We start from the raw sequence: 18,864 nt of genomic DNA on the forward strand, positions 1-18,864 counted from the left end.
TCTTTACCTGCAATGTGCTTAAACTCGGGATTTAAGGACTTAATGTAGGCAATCAACTGTAACATAGCAATGTCTGGCGTTGAGCAGCTTGTAATCATCCAAAGAAGTGGTAGACAATCTGTTTCTACAACCACACATGCACCAATTAGGTACTCTTTCCCACTTTTCAAGGCTGTAACCATACCCCATAACTCTCTCTTTATTTGTGGATAGTTTCTTTGGCGAGCACTTAGTACCTTTGCTCCAAATCTTACCACATACCTGTGTCCTTCTTTGTCATCTTGCCCTATTGCCCATCCAATCCCTATAGGACTGGTGTCTACTGTCACAATTACTGGCCTTTGACACTCATAGTCTACCTTTCTCAAAGTCGTTTGCTGACTGGAGCAACTCCTTTAGCTTTTTCATGGATTTTACATGTGCTTCTGTCCATTTAAACTTTTGATTCTTTGTAAGCAGCTGATAAAGAGGATCAGCTACATGTGCATAATGTGGAATCCAAATAACATAGAAGACACATGCTCCTAGAAACCTTCTAACCTCAGTGATGCTAGTGCATGTTTCTTTCATTCTTTGGATGGCATCTACCTTTGTTGGACAAGGTTTCCTACCATATGGCCCGCACATGTGCCCCACAATGAGCACTTCATTGACACCAAACATAGACTTTTTCCCTGACAATGTAAGATTCACTTCTTCCAACCTAAAGAAAAGTTTATCACAATCATTTATGTGATTTACCACAAACATGCGACATCCCTTGAGATCCAAAGATTTATCTTTGTCACTTTCTTCACATCCTTTGATAGGCAAATCATCAATGAAAGGCATTGTGATTTGAGTAATAAAGTCACGTAAGACCTTATTCATCCCATTCATCATATGTGCAACTGAGTTGGTTGCTCCCTGTGGCAATCATCTATTAACCCCTTCATATAGTTTTTTGGAGTTCTCTCACAAACTCTCACAGCCATAAGCTCGGTGCTTTGCTGGCAAGACCGCAAATTTCTCGACATATTTTTGGTGAACCCGACGAGAAACTGCCATGGTGAGAGTTTGTGGGTAACCAGGGGTGATCATGTTGAGCAAGAGGCTATGCATTTCGACCCAACAACAATGCAAATGTGTCAAGCATTTGCAATGTTCATGCAACAACAACATGCCACTGAAAGAAGGGAGATTTCAACAATGAAAGCCATACAAGCGGTCGTCAACAGAATGGATCAATTCAATGGAAAAGATGTAACCAAGTACTTACGCGAGTATGTGAAGGAGATGGAGCTGCATCGCGTGTCAGAAGGTGAGATGATTCAAAGCTTTGAGCTAGTTGTTGCTCCAGAAATTAGAGAACATGTTAGGGGAATTAAAGATGGGCATGGGAGAAATTGGGAAGAACTCAAAGTAGCTTTAAAGGAGGAATATTTCATGGAGGACTCTGAGAGAGTGACCAAAAGAACCTTCTTAGAATGGGTAGTCAAGCCAAAGCAAGGACTATCAATAACAGAGCTACTTAGGGAATTTGAGCGGCGCTATGCACAACTCACAAGGACAGAAAGGGCCACACTAGATGTAGAGAAGACATATCTTTTCTTACAAGCTGCAGGTAAAGAGTTTCAAGAAAATTTGGAGCTTCTTCTTGAAGATAAAGATGCTGAGCAAGGACTAAAGACCAACTGAAATGAGGTTGAAGGTGCTGTCTCACTGCTTGCCAAACGATAAAGAAGAAGGGACAAGATGGTAGTAAACACTACAAGTCCTTCCACCTCAACTTCTGAAAAAATGGTAAAGCCTACTTTTATCGCTCCTAAGTTTGATGAGTCCATGCTAGATGAGCTTGTGAAGGGAATGCGTGACTTGAAGGTGAAGCTTGCAAAGCTTGAAGAAAAAGGCCAACCATTAGGGCCACTTCCTAGGCAAAGAAAACAGCCCAAAGAAGGGTTTGTTAATAGATGTATTTGGTGTGATAGTACAGACCATGGAAGAAGGGATTGTGATGATTTTAGTGATGCTTTGTCAAAAGATGTTGTCTTTTTTAAGGATGGTAAAATCCACTTAAGAGAGACAGGTCTACCGTTGAGAACTAACTTTGGGAAGGGGGGAATGCAAACCTTAGTTGAAGATATGGCAACTAACTGTGCCAGGTCTTCAGTTGAGGCAGCTACTTATGGATAAAAAATTGAGCATTTTTGTGATGAAGAGGTGATTGACCATCATGGTCAAATTTGGCCAAATGTCATGCAATTAGCTAAAAAGGGAAAGCTTACAAAAGAGATTCTACATGAAGTAGGTGATTGCATACGTTTAGAAACAGGATGGAATGATCCAGTGGACTCATTGTCAGTGCATGCCTACAAAATGCCAACAAAATGAGGCAATTGTAGAAGAGAAGCACAGACGTGAGAATGCTGATGAAGGACCATCAAAAAGAGCTTCTAGAAGTGGGGAAAGAAGCGACTCAATGTCTTCTCAAACGCCCTTAACACAAGGAGCATCTTCACCTGAAGTACTCATGGAGGAGTCTACAATAAGAAAGAAGAAAGAGCCAACAAAAGGTAAGATAAAAGGCCGAACTTATAAATTACAATCTGATATTGAGGTTGCTACAGATTTAAAAAAAGCCTTGGAGGAAAGGATCTTGAATAGCAAGATTGAGTTTACTCTGGGAGAAGTTCTTGGCATGGCAAAGCGTGAATTCCATGAGGAGATCATTGACATCATCAAGAGGAAGAGGAAAACCCTTGCTGAAGTTTCTCGTCCACAGGTTGAAGGGGAAATCTCGAATACACAAGGGATGTAGCTGCAAAATAAGGAGGATGATGGAGTTGTGGTAGGATTCTACCAATCTAGTGGGAGAGTGAAGCAAGTGCATTTCTCAAATGATGATGAAGAAGTTGAAGATATTCCTAGGAGCTACTATTCACGAAGTCACTGGGCAAGGGCTACTACAGAAACTTTGGTCAAGGTAGGTGATCTTGAAGAGCCATTTGTTGCCTTGATTGACCATGGTTCATAAATAAACATAATGTCAAAGAGTCTCTACAACAAGTGCAAATGGCCGATGGACACAGATCATGGCTGGATGGTAAAAGTGGCAAACAATTCATCCGGTGAATTGTATGCAACATGTGTAGGTGTGAAGGTGAAAATAGGTGATGTAAAGATTGACCAAAACTTCTTTGTACAGGATACATCTTCATATCATCTCATTCTTGGATAGCCCTACATTGTGGGAGTTCGAATGGAAACAAAGGTAATGGACGATGGTTCAGCATATGCTAGGATACAGAGCAAAGATGGTAAACGAGCTGTCCAATTTCTCACAGTTTCTGTAAACCATGAAAGAAATCGTGACAACCTCAGAGAACATCCTCTACCAAAGGTAAGCAAAGAGTTTCATGATCATAGAGAAATGATGGGTTTTGGCCAAGTATCATTGTAAAGTGGGATTGCAATGGTACAGAAAGAAAAAGGGTCTCGCCTGATCCAAAAATAGGTGAAACATTCTCAATGAGCTCCTTGGTAACAAAGAATGGATCAGTATGTTTTACAAAACTTGAAGATTTGAAGAGGTGTGAGAGGCAATATGTGCATAATGTACAAATAGGCATGAAAAAGAGTGGGTTGCTAAAGCCTACTGAAAATGTTTTGGGTTTGTGTGAACAAGTTTCTTTTGTAGATACTATGGGTAAGCTTGATGCTATAATGAGGTCTAGTTTTCATCTTGAAAATGAAGTTGTGGAAGTTTGCTCTATGGAAATGTATCAAGTAATAGAAGCCTTTAAAGAAATCCAAACAGTTGGCCCAGAAGTCCATGTTGAAACTAAATACAAGAGTGTAGCAAAGAAGGTGAAACCAGTAGCTTCACCCTTACCACCCAACAACAGGGAAAAGATTGAGCAGGCTTCTTTACAACCAAGTTTGAGGAATCCTAAAAAGATCGGGCATACCTTCACAAAGGAGTCTTTTCAAGAGTTGCAGATTAGTTGCGAGGAGTTTCTAACACAGGAGGAGACAAAGTGCTTCAAAGAAATGCTTTCAAAGCATGGTAAGGCTTTTGCATTTGAGCCACATGAGATAGGATGTGTTGATCCTTCTATTGTAGCTCCTATGGTGATTTTCACATTACCTCATGTGCCTTGGAATCTGCGACCTATTCCAGTTCCAAAGGCTCATTTGCCAAAGTTAGTAGAGCTACTGAATGAGAAAATCAAAATGGGAATCTTGGAGCATTCTTGTGCTCCATACTCAAATAGGTGATTTACAGTTCCAAAGAAGAATGGTTCTCTATGCTTCATCCAAGATATGCAACCACTAAAAAAAGTGACAATTAGAAATGTAGGTACAGGTCCAATTGTGGATGAATTTACAGAGGCATTTGCAGGGAGGGCAATCTACTCAATGGGGAATCTCTACTCAGGGTATGATCAATTTCAGCTTGCAATCGAAAGCAGAGACTTGAGAAACATGAGGACACCTTTGGGTTTGGTAGGGATGTGTACCTTGCCACAGGGAGCAACCAACTCGGTTGCACATATGATGAATGGGATGAATAAAGTCTTACGTGACTTTATTACTCAAATCACAATGCCTTTCATTGATGATTTGCCTATCAAAGGATGTGAAGAAAGTGACAAAGATGAATCTTTGGATCTAGGGATGTCGCAGGTTTGTGGTAAATCACATAAATGATTGTGATAAACATTTGTCTAGGTTGGAAGAAGTGAATCTTACATTGTCAGGAAAAAAGTCTATGTTTGGTGTCAATGAAGTGCTCATTGTGGGGCACATGTGCGGGCCATATGGTAGGAAACCTTGTCCAACAAAGGTAGATGCCATCCAAAGAATGAAAGAAACATGCACTAGCATCACTGAGGTTAGAAGGTTTCTAGGAGCATGTGTGTTCTATGTTATTTGAATTCCACATTATGCACATGTAGCTGATCCTCTTTATCAGCTGCTTACAAAGAATCAAAAGTTTAAATGGACAGAAGCACATGTAAAATCCATGAAAAAGCTAAAGGAGTTGCTCCAGTCAGCAAACGACTTTGAGAAAGGTAGACTATGAGTGTCAAAGGCCAGTAATTGTGACAGTAGACATCAGTCCTACAGGGATTGGATGGGCAATAAGGCAAGATGACAAATAAGGACACAGGTATGTGGTAAGATTTGGAGCAAAGGTACTAAGTGCTAGCCAAAGAAACTATCCACATATAAAGAGAGAGTTATGGGGTATGGTTACAGCCTTGAAAAGTGGGAAAAAGTACCTAATTGGTACATGTGTGGTTGTAGAAACAGATTGTCTACCACTTCTTGGGATGATTACAAGCTGCTCAACGCCAGACATTGCTATGTTACAGTTGATTGCCTACATTAAGTCCTTAAATCTCGAGTTTAAGCACATTGCAGGTAAAGACAATACAGTGGCAGATATGCTATCAAGGGCAAGGTATGAAGATGACTCACAAATGATTAATGAGGGAGATGATGTAGGTACAAAGTTCTATTCTATCTCTCATGTCAAAGGTAACAATGTCTGCATGACTAATTCACTTGAATTTTTCTTGAAAGATATTTATGAAGGTGATTGGATTTCTATTGGAAGCTACTTAAATACTCTAACAAAAGAGGATGATTGGTCCGAACAAGAATTCAAGAGGATACACAGGAAAGCATATGGGTACTTTTTAAGGGATGGTTACTTGTGGAAGCATCCTAAAAAAAGGGGTGCTACACCACAACGGGTTATATGTAAAAAAGAGACTCAAGTAAAGCTCATGCAAGAGTTTCATGAGAGTCTATTGGCTGGACACAGGGGTGTGTGGGCAACCGTCTCCAAGTTGAAAGAAAACTACTGGTGGAAGGGTATGTATAAAGATGTATCTCAATTTGACAAGTTACACATGACTCTACAAATGTCCCTATATATCCACTAGCCATGCACTATAAATGGGTTGTGGATCTAGTCACAGTGTCTTTAGGACTCTGGTAGATAAGGTACTTGGTTCTTCCACGAGAGGACCTAACTAATCAGGTTGAAGGAAGAGCTTAAGAGCCAAAACCACAGAATCTGTGTGCAAATTCCTTCTTGATGAGGTGATTTGCCGTTATGATTGTGTGGAAAAAATCACTGCAGATAGAGGTGAACTGGATGCCGAAGAAGCAAGGGAGTTCTTTTCTAGATTAGGAATCAAGCTTTCTCTTACTACAGCTTACAACCCTGAAGGCAATGGAAAGAGTGAAAGAGTGCATCCTCATATCATTAAAGCTTTGGCCAAGGCTTGCGAAGGAAGAGTTGGTGAGGGGCCAAAGCTGTTACCATATGCTTTATGGGCTGATCGTACAACACATAGCTCAGTAACCGGCTACATGCCTGCGGAGCTAATGTATGGTCAAAAGCCAGTGATGTCGATTGAAGATACAATTCCCACATGGAATGTACTACCTTGGCAAGAGGGGCTTAGCAGGGAAGATCTCCTTGCACTGCGTACAAGGCATCTAGAGAGAAGACCTGGAGACATTGAAGCTGTAAAAGAACGACTAAAAAATGCAAGGTTGAAAAACAAGGACTACTTTGATAAGCAACATCGACTCAGGAGCAAATCAATTGACAAAGGTGACTGGGTTTTAGTATATGATAGTAGCCTTGATAACCAACAGACAATCATGCGTAAGTTCTCAAAAAGATGGTTTGGACCGTATGTTGTAAAGCATGTGCATAAAAATGCTACTTACAACTTGTATGAACTAGATGGTACAGAAGTAAAGATTCCCATTGCAGGAAAAAAGATCAAAATGTTTAAGAGAAGAGGAGACAATGATCCAGAAGATGTTGATGAGGAAGAAGAGAAAACCGCAGGTAAAGATCAAAGTGAAGATGAAGCTTTGGAATCATCCAGTGAAGAATAAAGCAAGGAAGATGTACAAGAGGGCTGACCTTACAAATAAATAATGTGGCACATACCAGAGGATGTGCAGGTTTAGAGGGGGTGGATGTCGTGCTGTGACACGTACATAGTGGGAACGCATGCTACAAGATCTATCTTGTAATTTTTTAGATACATAATTATCTTTCCTATAATGTACATATGCATATTTAAATATAATAATAAGCCTTCTATCTCATCCTATTATTTTTCTCAAGGGTAACCTATTCTTAATTTACCATCAGAGAATACTATGGAAAAAGCATCAATAGCTCCGCCTCTTTAACTTGGGGCAAAAAACATTGATTCTTTATTTCTACTATCTCATTATCATCTCATACCCTAGCTAGATCCTATATCTAGGGTAAAATTCAATATATATATATTCTATGTATTTTTCATACTTTTCTTATATTTCTTTTTAAATAGCTACTAGGAGGGAATCAAATCCTAGTGGGACACTAGGTGGCATGATTTCAAAGATACACTTATTTTAATGCATTATTGCAAGCATGATTACAAAACTTTGTCAAGGAGCAATGTCATGCTTTCATATGGCATGAGGTGTCCTTTGGAATCAAACGAAAGTCTAGGCTAAGGGGACCACAGGAAGACTTTTGCTGCCAGAAATGACCCTATTTTGATGATTTTTTTACACAAGGTTCCAATCTGAATTGGAAAACGATTTTAAAATGAAAATCGTAGCTAATGAGTTGAATTTTCTGCCCTATTTTTACTTTTTTATTTGGAACCACGGTTGAGGAGATATGATCAAAATACTGGACCCCAGTCTGCCCACATAATGCAGGGATAGCTCATTTCTAACTTTTCCAATTCCTATTAACAGTGGCTCCTCTCTTCTTGTGTAAACCCTTGGGGGTTCCCTTCACCTATAAAAGGGGACCTTTTCTTCCTTGAAAACCACTCAAGCATTCAAGCCATTGATGAGAGGAATTCAAGAGGGAGTGAGTAGTAATGCCAAATTGTACTTAGCCATTAACATAAGCCTAAGCCTACACTTTCTCCTAGAAGGAGACTAGCCATTCTTGCAACAATTTAACCTTGGAAGATCAACTCTAATCAAAGAAGGTATTGCACTTGGCGTATCAATCAAAGTGGAGTTCTCCCCTCTTCTTCTCTCTCCATCAATAATGGTGCCAAAGGGTTTGTCAAGTAAGATGTGTTCTACATTGACGTTTTCTTGATTTCTTGTTGTTTTTTTTTTCATCTCTAATCTAACATATATATATATATATATCTAAAATCATCTCCTTAACCAAATCTATCTCTCTCACTCTTAGTAATTCATCCTCTCTACAAATTTTAGGTTCTCCTTGCTACAGGTACATCTCTCCCTGTAGTATCCTTATTGCCTATGGGCAAGAATAAAGCTTGGGAGGGAACCTTCTCATCTCTTCACTTCTCTCATATCTACATTTCTCACATAATATCTTAGATGAATAATCCACATGATGATAATTTCTATCGCTTTCACTCTGTACGATCTATTAGAATTAACGTATGGATTAGCTGTAAAATACACTTTCAACAACGTATAGTGTTTCTCTTTGGCCCAGAAAGGCTCAATGAAATACTTCTATCACCGGATCCCATTATACTACCTCTCATAGACTGTAACTTTTCTTTTGACGTAAGTGTAGTTATCTTGCTATGAACCAAGAGGATTTGTATACACAATTAATCCCAATCACTAGACAAAATATATATATTATGGTAAGCACAAAACTACAATTCCAAAGAACAATTCGTAGCCTATTTGGTCAGCCAAGATTGAATGCCATTAACTCATCTATTAACCCCTTCATATAGTTTTTTGGAGTTCTCTCACAAACTCTCACAGCCATAAGCCCGGTGTTTTCCTGGCAAGACCGCAAATTTCTCGACAACGTCAGAAGTCAATTGAAAGAAGTTTTACTGCAAATATAAATTGCCAAGGGAGTTCTGGATGGGGGTACAAGCTTTTATTGAAGATTAGGCTACCACCAAGAAAGGGCCTTCAACTAAAATGACAGTAGGAGAACAAGCAACTGCTCTCGGAAGACTGTTTCAGCTAGTTAGAGTTACTAGAAAAATGATGCAGCAGGAGAACCAGACTGTCCTCAATTTTATAGAGTTTGTACCCGATTCCTTAGTCCTCCTATATGCTTTAGTAGCTAGAGAAGCTGAGCTGCCTAGGTTTTTCCCAGCACTGTATCCTCAACATCCAGAACCAGTAGAGCAGCTCACATATTATAATATCACTTGTGATCTTCATGATTGGTATGAGAAATCTATTGCAGAATGGAAAACCTAGCAGACACTACTCAATGATGCTCTTCCATTAAATGATCCTAGGGAACTCAAAGATGAGATACAGAGGATCAAGCTCTTGACGAAGGAAATTTGGAATGGCGGCCTCTACAACAAAACAAACTCCATTACGCCAGAAGGGAAATGAGATGAGGGCACCACCTAGTCTTGGAAGCGTGGACTAGGACCGCTACACACACACACACACACATACACACAGATAGATAGAGAGAGAGAGAGAGAGAGAGAGAGAGAGAGAGAGAGAGAGAGAGAGAGAGAGAGGGAGAGAGAGAGAGAGAGAGCTATCACTATAAATGAAGCATTAACCTTAGTGTGTGTACAAGGAATGGATAACTTCAAGCACTCCCAACACAAATAGCATGTAGATTACTCAACAACAACTCAAGAGTGAGCCAAAATCACATCAAGCACTCTCACACACACATAACTCTCTTAATTAACATAAGTAAGAGGAGGGGAGGTTACTAGCATAAAACAATTTGCACTCTAAAATGTGCAAGAATAGAGTGAATGAATGAGATTTACGGGCTCATGATGAGTGATACAAACACTCAATGAGGCTGAGGGAGACTTGAAATTACAAAGGGGGGGGACTCTTTATATAGGAAAGAGAGTGATTAGGAGTGAGGTTAAGATCCAAGTGCAATTTGTACAAATGAAGCTTGATTAGGGACATTCAACCAATGAAGAAGCTCCTTCCAAGTGATTTGTTGACCAATTTGCAACTAATTGGCTCCATCATCACTTGTGTTGTCTTCACTCTTTCCTCCATAGCTTGAGTCCAAGAGCTTCCTTATTTTAAAATGTAAAGAATCTACATAAAATCAATACATATCTAGTAATAATAGAAAGGGGTTGAATGAGAACTTATGAATTACAACAAGATTAAGCATGATTTGAGAGGTGATTAGAAGAGGAATTTGTGATGGTTTTTTGAGCTTGAGAGAGAGGAGGAAGGAGGGGAGGGTGAGAAGACTAATGGCTTATTTTTAGAGAAGGACTCAATGTGGAAAAGGAAGGGTGTGTGTGTAAAGGTAGAGGGGGTGGTCTCCACCACAATTGAAAAAACTAGCGTCCGCCATTTTAGCCATATCTCCTAGACCGTAGATGCAAAAATTATTAAAAAAATATGGTCAGAATCTCCAGCTCATCAACTACAACTTTGATGAAGACAAATTTTCTTGGATCGGAGTGGAAGTATTTTTTTAAAATCCAGCAAAATCATGTGTCTGTTTCCTTCCTTTACCAAGTCTTCCACCTGGGTCCCATCTGTTTGAATGATCATATGGCTCCAAAGCCATGATGATATGAGCCACTCATGACCCTTGAATCATGGGTGCATGGCTCCACAACCACATCATATCTTTTCTTTTCACATTTACATATTTTCCCTTCCCTTTACCACTAGGTTCTCCCTTTCACCTCCGGTGAACTAGTCAAGGAAAAATTCCCATCAAATCATTTTTTGAATTTTTCCAAGAGGTTGGTCTCACTCTTTCTTTTATTGTAAACCTCTAGAAGCAAGGAAAACCAACAAAATATAGTAAACAAAAATTTGTGATAGGCTCGGATCATAGCCCCCCCAAACCAGGCTAGGGATATTTATGCCTCTAGCCTACTTTCTTTGATCTTGGGCTGACCTTATCCTCATGTGATAAGGCTTTAGACGCCATCCATTTGTCCTGGTCTTGTGCACTTTACCATCAATGTCTTGAAGTCTGTAAGAGCCATTTTTGAACTTTTTAGTGACCAAGAATGGGCCTTCCCATCGAAAAAGAAACTTTCTATCCTTACGAGTGTCGAAGCGATTGTCATATCGAAGCACCAGAGATCCGTTTTTGATGTCTTTAGATGCTAGCTTTTTGTTGAAATTTTCTCTGCGCTTCTCTGCTTCTTGAGAGTAGTGGTTGATGGCTTCTTCACGATCCAATTGCAACCTCTCTAGATCCATGATCGTTTGATGTACTTTCTCCTTTTGAGAGCCTACCTGGCTACCCAATATTCGAAGACTTGTTAACTTCACTTTAATGGGCAAAAGCGCCTCCTTTCCATAAACCAAATGAAAGGGTGTGTACCCTAATGTGGTTTTGAAGGAGGTTCTATAGACCCATAGAGCTCCATTCAGGTGTTTGTCCCAATCTTGGTGTGTGGCATGTACCTGTTTGGTGAGAATTTTGCAAATGATTCCATTTACCTTTTCCACCAAGCCATTGCACTGAGGGTAGTAAGGAGTAGAGTGTTGATGCTGAATATTTAGCTTCTGCATGAGTTCTCCTACCAAGTCTGCTCTAAACCCTGGTCCTCTATCAGATAATATGTCAAGAGGGGTGCCAAACCGGCAACAGATGTGATCAAAGATGAACTGACTCACATCCTTAGTAGTAATTCTATTGGTCGGCATAGCCTCAGCCCATCTAGTCATGTAGTCTACTCCCATAATGATGTACTCTTTACCTGACTGAGTGCGTGGTGGATGCCCTATGGCATCAATTCCCCACTTCTTAAAGGGCCCATATACCTTTATTGGGTTCTGAGGTGCAACTATGAGGCGTCGTGGTCCTGCTTTCTGACATTCATCACATGTTTGACACCAGTATTTGACATCACGATGAAGACTTGGCCAAGTAAACCCAGCTTTTAGAACCTTTCTACTAGTGATGTCGTGTGAAAAGTATCCTCCGCACATATCATCGTGACAAGCTTTTAAAATCTCTTCAATTTCACTCTTCAAAGGCACTCTCCTAAGCACACCGTCCTTACCAAGACAATACAAGTTATCATTTACTATGCGATACCTGGTAGCCTTCCTAGCTAACCATCGCCTTTCCCCTGCATTCAAGTGTTTAGGAGCCTCTCCTTGCTCCGAATGTGCATAATATCTTCTAAGTCCTCCTTGCCCCTCTAAAGTGGAAGTTTGATGGAAACTGCTCCTACTATTGACTCATTTAACTTCGATGATGCTAGGTGGTGTGCATCCTTGTTCTGGTCTCTTGGCACATGATGTACTTGTGCCTCCCTAAATCTCCTCATAAGAGCTTTGGCTTCTCTCATTTTAGTAGAGAGACTTGCATTTTTGCAAGCCCATGTACCTTGCATTTGCCTTACCAAAAGCATGGAGTCACCAAAAGCATTTAATCTCTCAATTGAGTTATCCAGGCACCAACAAAGGCCATGAATTAGAGCTTGATATTCTGCTTCATTGTTGGAGTGGACATCTTCTAGAGTGATCCCTTCACCATGGATCCTCTCTCCCAATGGAGATAAGATCACGATGCCTGCAGCTGCCTTATCCTTGGTTCTCTTGTATGCTCCATCAAAGTAGAGGCTATAAGCATTTACCAGAGCCTCTAGAGTTGGAGGTGGTGGAAGTTCCTTTCTCTTCAAATGGAATGATTTTTCATAGTACTTGTTTTTTAAAATGTCGGCTAAGCATGCTCGAGTTGTTCTTTCAACCTGTATTGTATAATAAAACTCTTGAAGTCGCACCACCCACTTTGCTATTTTGTCAGAGATTTCCATATGTTGTAGTGCATAGGGAAACATATCCTCCACAGTGATAATTACAAACCTCTTTGGCAGCAAGTATGGCCAAAATTTGGTTACCGCAAACATGAGAGCTAACACTAGCTCCTCCATCAGCGTATAGGCCTTCTCTGTGTTTTCCATGAGGCGACTAGCAAAATACACAGGCCTCATAAAGGATGTTTTTGGATGTTTTTGTAGGAGGGTAGCACCAATGGCCTCTTCTCCCACACTAGGGTTTACAAAGAATGTTTCTTCCCAACAAGGTTGGAGGATTACAGGGAGTGACCCTAACTTTTTTTTTATCTCTCTAAAATGCCCATCACTTTCTTCACTCCAAACAAGAGTCTCTTGACGAGTCAGCTGTTGTAGAGGAAATATCACTTGGGAGAGTAAGTGTATGAATCTACTGAAATATCTTAGCTTTTGCAAGAAAGAGATTAGTTGTTTGATGGAAGTTGGGGAAGGTAGATTTAGCAATGTTTCTATCTTTTCAGGATCTACCTCGATTCCATCAATGGACACTACATGAACCAATAGTGTAACCTTGCTTTTCTCAATGTGACATTTGTCCTTGTTTAGTTGTCCACCCAGCTTAGCTAAATGAGTAAATCCTTCATCAATCTTGCCGAGATGCATACTTTTGGATCTATAAATACAAAAGTCATCTATGAAAACCCTTATGGACTTACCAAAGTAAGGTTGGAAGACCATGTTCATGAATCGTTGAAAGGTGGCTGGAGCATTGGTGAGACCAAAAGGCATGACTCGAAATGCAAAACAGCCCCATGGTGTGATGAAAGTAGTCTTTTGCTGGTCCTCATCTGCAATGCGTATTTGAAAGTAGCCGGAGTATCCATCACACACTGTGTATCGCTCATGGCCTACTACTTCATTTAGAATCTCATCTTGAAATGGGAGAGGGAAGTGGTCCCTCTTTGTTGCAGCATTTAGTGGCTTGTAATCCACGCACACTCGCCATTTACCATTCTTCTTTGGCCTCACAACTACTGGGGAGACCCATTCTGAATCTTCTACTGGGTATATGAATCCTGCTTCTAAGAGCCTCTTCACCTCGGACAACAGTGCATTTTGTTGCAGAACTCCTAATCTTCTTAGTTTTTGTACTATTGGCTTGCTCCCTTCTTTTAGATGGATATGATGCTTCACTGCAGTGACACCTATAATGTGAGTGTAATTAGAAATAAACAATGATGCATGCTTCTTGAGAACATTTACATAACCCTCCTTTTCTTCTTCCTTTATATCCTTGGATAACATCTTCTCTAGGCTGGCATCCCACACATTCTCCATTTGGGTCCTTGGGTTGTCTTCTGATGAGGTAGTTTCCTTTATGGTGACGCCCATGACTTCGAGAGTGCTATCACTCTCTTCACTTGAACTCTCTTCCTCGTCCATGGATGAGGAGCATCCACTTGAGCTCCACTCAACAACTGACGTCTCTAGTTCAAGGTTCTCTTGTCGCCCATTCTTCAAGTTATAAACCACCTTCCGACTATGGCCACCCACGCGAGGCCTCAACTCCAAGTCTCCTGTTGCCCAATCTTGCCTAGCTCCTAAACCCATGAGCCAAGGGCGTCCTAAAATAAGGAGTATCCTTCTCCCTTTACTGGCATCACATAAGCATCAACCTCTGTAGTGATTCAAAAAACAGAAACTCTCAAGGCTTTCACTACACCCACACAAGTGACAGAGACATTATCGGCCATTTTTGCCCTAAAGTTTGATGATTCCATTACCTCTAAACCCAATTGATGCATTAGCTTTTCTGTCATGACACAAACCTCTGCTCCACTGTCAATGTAAGTTGTTGGAATCCATTGTCCCTTGATTTGAGCCTCCACCAAAGGCACTATATCCTTGAGACCATATGATTTGATTACACTTACTAGCTTACTTCGCTTTGCCCTCGTGCTCACCATTTTTGACCATTGTCATCGCAGCTTTGGGGAGATATGAAGTAGTTGTGGCCAAGTAATCTTTGGTCCTTGAGAACTCACATCAGCTTTCAAGTCATAAGGTTCTGTCCGAGATCCCATAGGGAAATCAGAGATGTCAATTTGAGACCTAGTACGGGTCTTTCTCTTCTTGGCTTCATCTTTAGTTGCGCAAGATGTACTTGCTTCATTGCTTGCATCCTTGCTTGTTTCTTTACTTACTTCGTCTTCGACACGCACAGGCTTGATAGGCATTGTAGCCACTTCATCTATCTTCATCTTCCCTTTAGCTATTTCTTCCTGGTTGCTTCTGCCCTTGACGACCTCCTCCATCCTTACGATGCTCACATTTGGTTGAGTAGCAGGGGCTTGAGCTTGAGCATGAGGTGGCTGCAAAATTTGAGGTTGCGGTTGCTCTTGTGCTTGAGCTCTAGCACGGGGAGGACTTACTTGTTGTCGAGGACCTCTGACAGGGTAGTCATATCTTCTGGGATGAGGGCAATCATACATGACGTGGCCATTTTCCCCACAATTGTAACACAAAATTTCCCTTGCTTGACCTTGCATTGGTGGCCGATTCCCACCATTCCCCTCAATAGGCCTTCTTGCACCCTGCACAAGATTTACTTTCAAACCCTCTAGCTGGTTTGTGAGATTGTTTATTTGTTGGAGCATATCTTCTTGTTGACCTCTATTGAGGTCTGGTGCATTAGGAACATTTGGAGGTACGTGAGAAGCTTCCATAGTTGTAATATTGCCTCCCAAAGCTAGCTGGCCAGCTTAGGCTCGATAGAGAATCTTTCGACTCTTTTCCTTAGCAATTCTTAAGGCATCTTTAAAAGTTTTTGGAAATTTGCTCTTTACCTTCTCCCTTAGCAAGGGGTACAAACCTGAGATAAATCGATCCTTTTGAAGGCAATTGGGAGCTCCCTCACCAGGGTTTAGTGAGTGTGACCATTGCCCCCAAAGTTTCAGAAAACCTTCCTCATAGGTTGCATAACCATGAGGGTCAACTTGATGAAGGGCCAGAAGCCGTTGCCATAGTTCTTCTGCCGAATTGGCTCGTTGAAATCTTCGTATGAAAGCCACCTTCAATCCCTCCCAATCAGCTCTTTGGGTTGGATCTAGAGCCTGGAACCATACCCTAGCTTCTTCTTTGAGCACGAAAGGAAAAGCTCTCAATTTCAATGCTTCGTCATCCCTCCCAGAGACAAGGAAAGCCATCTCCAAGTTATCCAAAAAATCCCCAGCATTTTCCCCACTACGCCCAAAAAATTAGGGAAAGCCATCATAAAATGGGTTGCCTTCCTCTCAATACAGCACAAAGATGAAAACGTCTAGGCCCAAATCATATCTTATCAAGGGTAGAATAAATGGATTGATAGATGCATTAATCTTAGCTAGACGACGAGGGCCTAGTAAGTTCCTTATGATGTTTTGGAACCTAAGCTTTGTGCTAGCTATTATATGCACAGTTTGTCTAGCAAGAGGTTGGAAAGGTCCATATAAATCCCTATGATTCATGGAGTATGCTTAAAGCAAGATGAAGATGTGAACATCAAAAGATACATTATACTGCAAAATAGGAAATATTACAGGGTCAGGGGACAACAATATCTCTCTCAACCTCTCAGCTCCAAAATAGAAGACCAATCTTTGTTGGAAAAAAATCTTTCTATCAATGCGCACATTCACCCTAATACTCTGAACTGATTGAAAGTTGTAGAAAATGGGATTATTCATTGGTGCATTAAATACAAACTTCCATGAAGCACTTCATTGAAGTTCACCGCTCTTGGATCCCACCATTTGAGAGATGCGAAGAATTTGCTCACCAGTGACTAGCCTAGCTTTGGTGTGACCATCTTCAGCTTTGTAGAGTTCATAGGGTTCAATGGCTACCCTCTCAACCACCTTGAGCCTTCTTGCTAGTAGTAGTTGGAGTGCATCACCATATGTAGCCTCTTGCCAATACCGCACACCATTGATGTGTAGCTCCCCCTCCAAAAACTTGTTAATACCCGAGTTTGAGAGTGCTTTCACCACCTGAAGTCGAGGCTTCAAAGGAAGTGTCTTCACACTAGCCACAAAGCACTCAACACAATGCTTTGACCTAGGGACATGATGACTACAAGATTTTTCTTGAAGCAAAGAAGGGTGTAAGTAGTTAACTCTCTTTACCCGCATACGTGCCATTTGTCGATAAAGACGCTTCTTTTCTCGAGCTTCTTGGGAAGACCATAGTGGAAGTCTTGGAGAATTTGATGGACCTTCCTTCATAGGATTGGCAGAGCGCTGCTTGAGAACTCCTCCGTGGGGGCACCAATTTATGACGAAGGAAATTTGGAATGGCGGCCTCTACACCAAAACAAACTCCATTGCGCCACAAGGGAAATGAGATGAGGGCACCACCTAGTCTTGGAAGCGTGGACTAGGACCGCTACACAAAGAGAGAGAGAGAGAGAGAGAGAGAGAGAGAGAGAGAGAGAGAGAGAGAGAGAGAGAGAAAGAGAGAGAGAGAGCTATCACTATAAATGAAGCATTAACCTTAGTGTGTGTACAAGGAATGGATAACTTCAAGCACTCCCAACACAAATAGCATGTAGATTACTAAACAACAACTCAAGAGTTAGCCAAAATCACATCAAGCACTCTCACATACACATAAAAGATCTCTCTTAATTAACATAAGTAAGAGGAGGGGAGGTTACTAGCATAAAACAATTTGCACTCTAGAATGTGCAAGAATAGAGTAAATGAATGAGCTTTATAGGCTCATGATGAGTGATACAAACACTCAATGGGACTGAGGGAGACTTGAAATTACAAAGGGAGGGGGCTCTTTATATAGGAAAGAGAGTGATTAGGAGTGAGGTTAAGATCCAAGTGCAATTTGTACAAATGAAGCTTGATTAGGGACATTCAACCAATGAAGAAGCTCCTTCCAAGTGATTTGTTGACCAATTTTCAACTAATTGGCTCCATCATCACTTGTGTTGTCTTCACTCCCTCCTCCATAGCTTGAGTCCGAGAGCTTCCTTATTTTAAAATGTAAATAATCTACATAAAATCAATACATATCTAGTGATAGCCATTTTTCGGCTCTCTGTAATTGCCATAGTGAGTTATCTCACCCTATCAAATCACTCAAACACTGTGGTTACCCTCACCCTTTCACTGTATATAGGTGCGTGTGAGTTAGGGGACTTTTCCCATATCTCCTTACTGAAATAAAAAACCCTCAATGAGCTAGTCATTGGGCTTGTTGAGCCAAAAAAATAAAAAATATAAAAAATATAAGTATATTATTGCCCATGCGTATGTAAATATTTCTTTGTATATAGGGCCTAAATAAAAGATTTTTTCATAATTATTTTGGTATTTATTTAAATATTTCTACCTAGGTGTGTGTTATTTATGCTCTGTACATTGCCTCACCATTACCACAATTTTTCTTACCATTTTTCATACTCTTTATTCCATATAGAAATATTTTCATGTAAGCTTCTCTTATATTTGGTGTAACTCCACCCCAACAAAAATCCAAAAAAACTAGTTTTATTTATGTGTATATTTTTTCACTATTGTGATTTTTCCCTTCCTACATCTATTTTTTTTTTCTAAAAAATTAGAACACCAAAAATATTTATCTTTTTATGGTAGCCTCATAATGAGAGAGATTTCTTTTGACCCCTTTATATTTTTTCCACTTATATTATTTATATTTGACATGTACATATTTTTTAGACCCCTCAATATTTGATTTTCTTAGTTGTACTATTCACTTATATCATGATCTCAACAATATCTTCAATTATAGACCTACCAAATAAGGTCAAGGGTAGGTGGCATGCATACATGCACTATGGAGGGCTCACTCTTGGAGGTATTCAAAAGAATCATCCAAAGAAGGACCCCACAAGGACCTTGTGCAGTGGAAAAAAACGATCGGTTTTGCTGAATTTGTAAAGTTTACTTGCTCTCCGAATTTGAAAAGGTGATACAAACAAAAGTTGTAGCTCGTGGGCTGAACTTTTGCCTCAAATTTTTTTGAGCTACGAGCTGTGAGCTATGATTTTATTAGTGGACCCCAGTTTTCCCATGCTATGCAGCCACACTCTCTCTTCCAC

The sequence above is a fragment of the Adiantum capillus-veneris genome, chromosome 3, assembly GCF_014529385.1.
Source record: "Adiantum capillus-veneris isolate H3 chromosome 3, ASM1452938v2, whole genome shotgun sequence".
NCBI classification, from domain to species: domain Eukaryota; kingdom Viridiplantae; phylum Streptophyta; class Polypodiopsida; order Polypodiales; family Pteridaceae; genus Adiantum; species Adiantum capillus-veneris.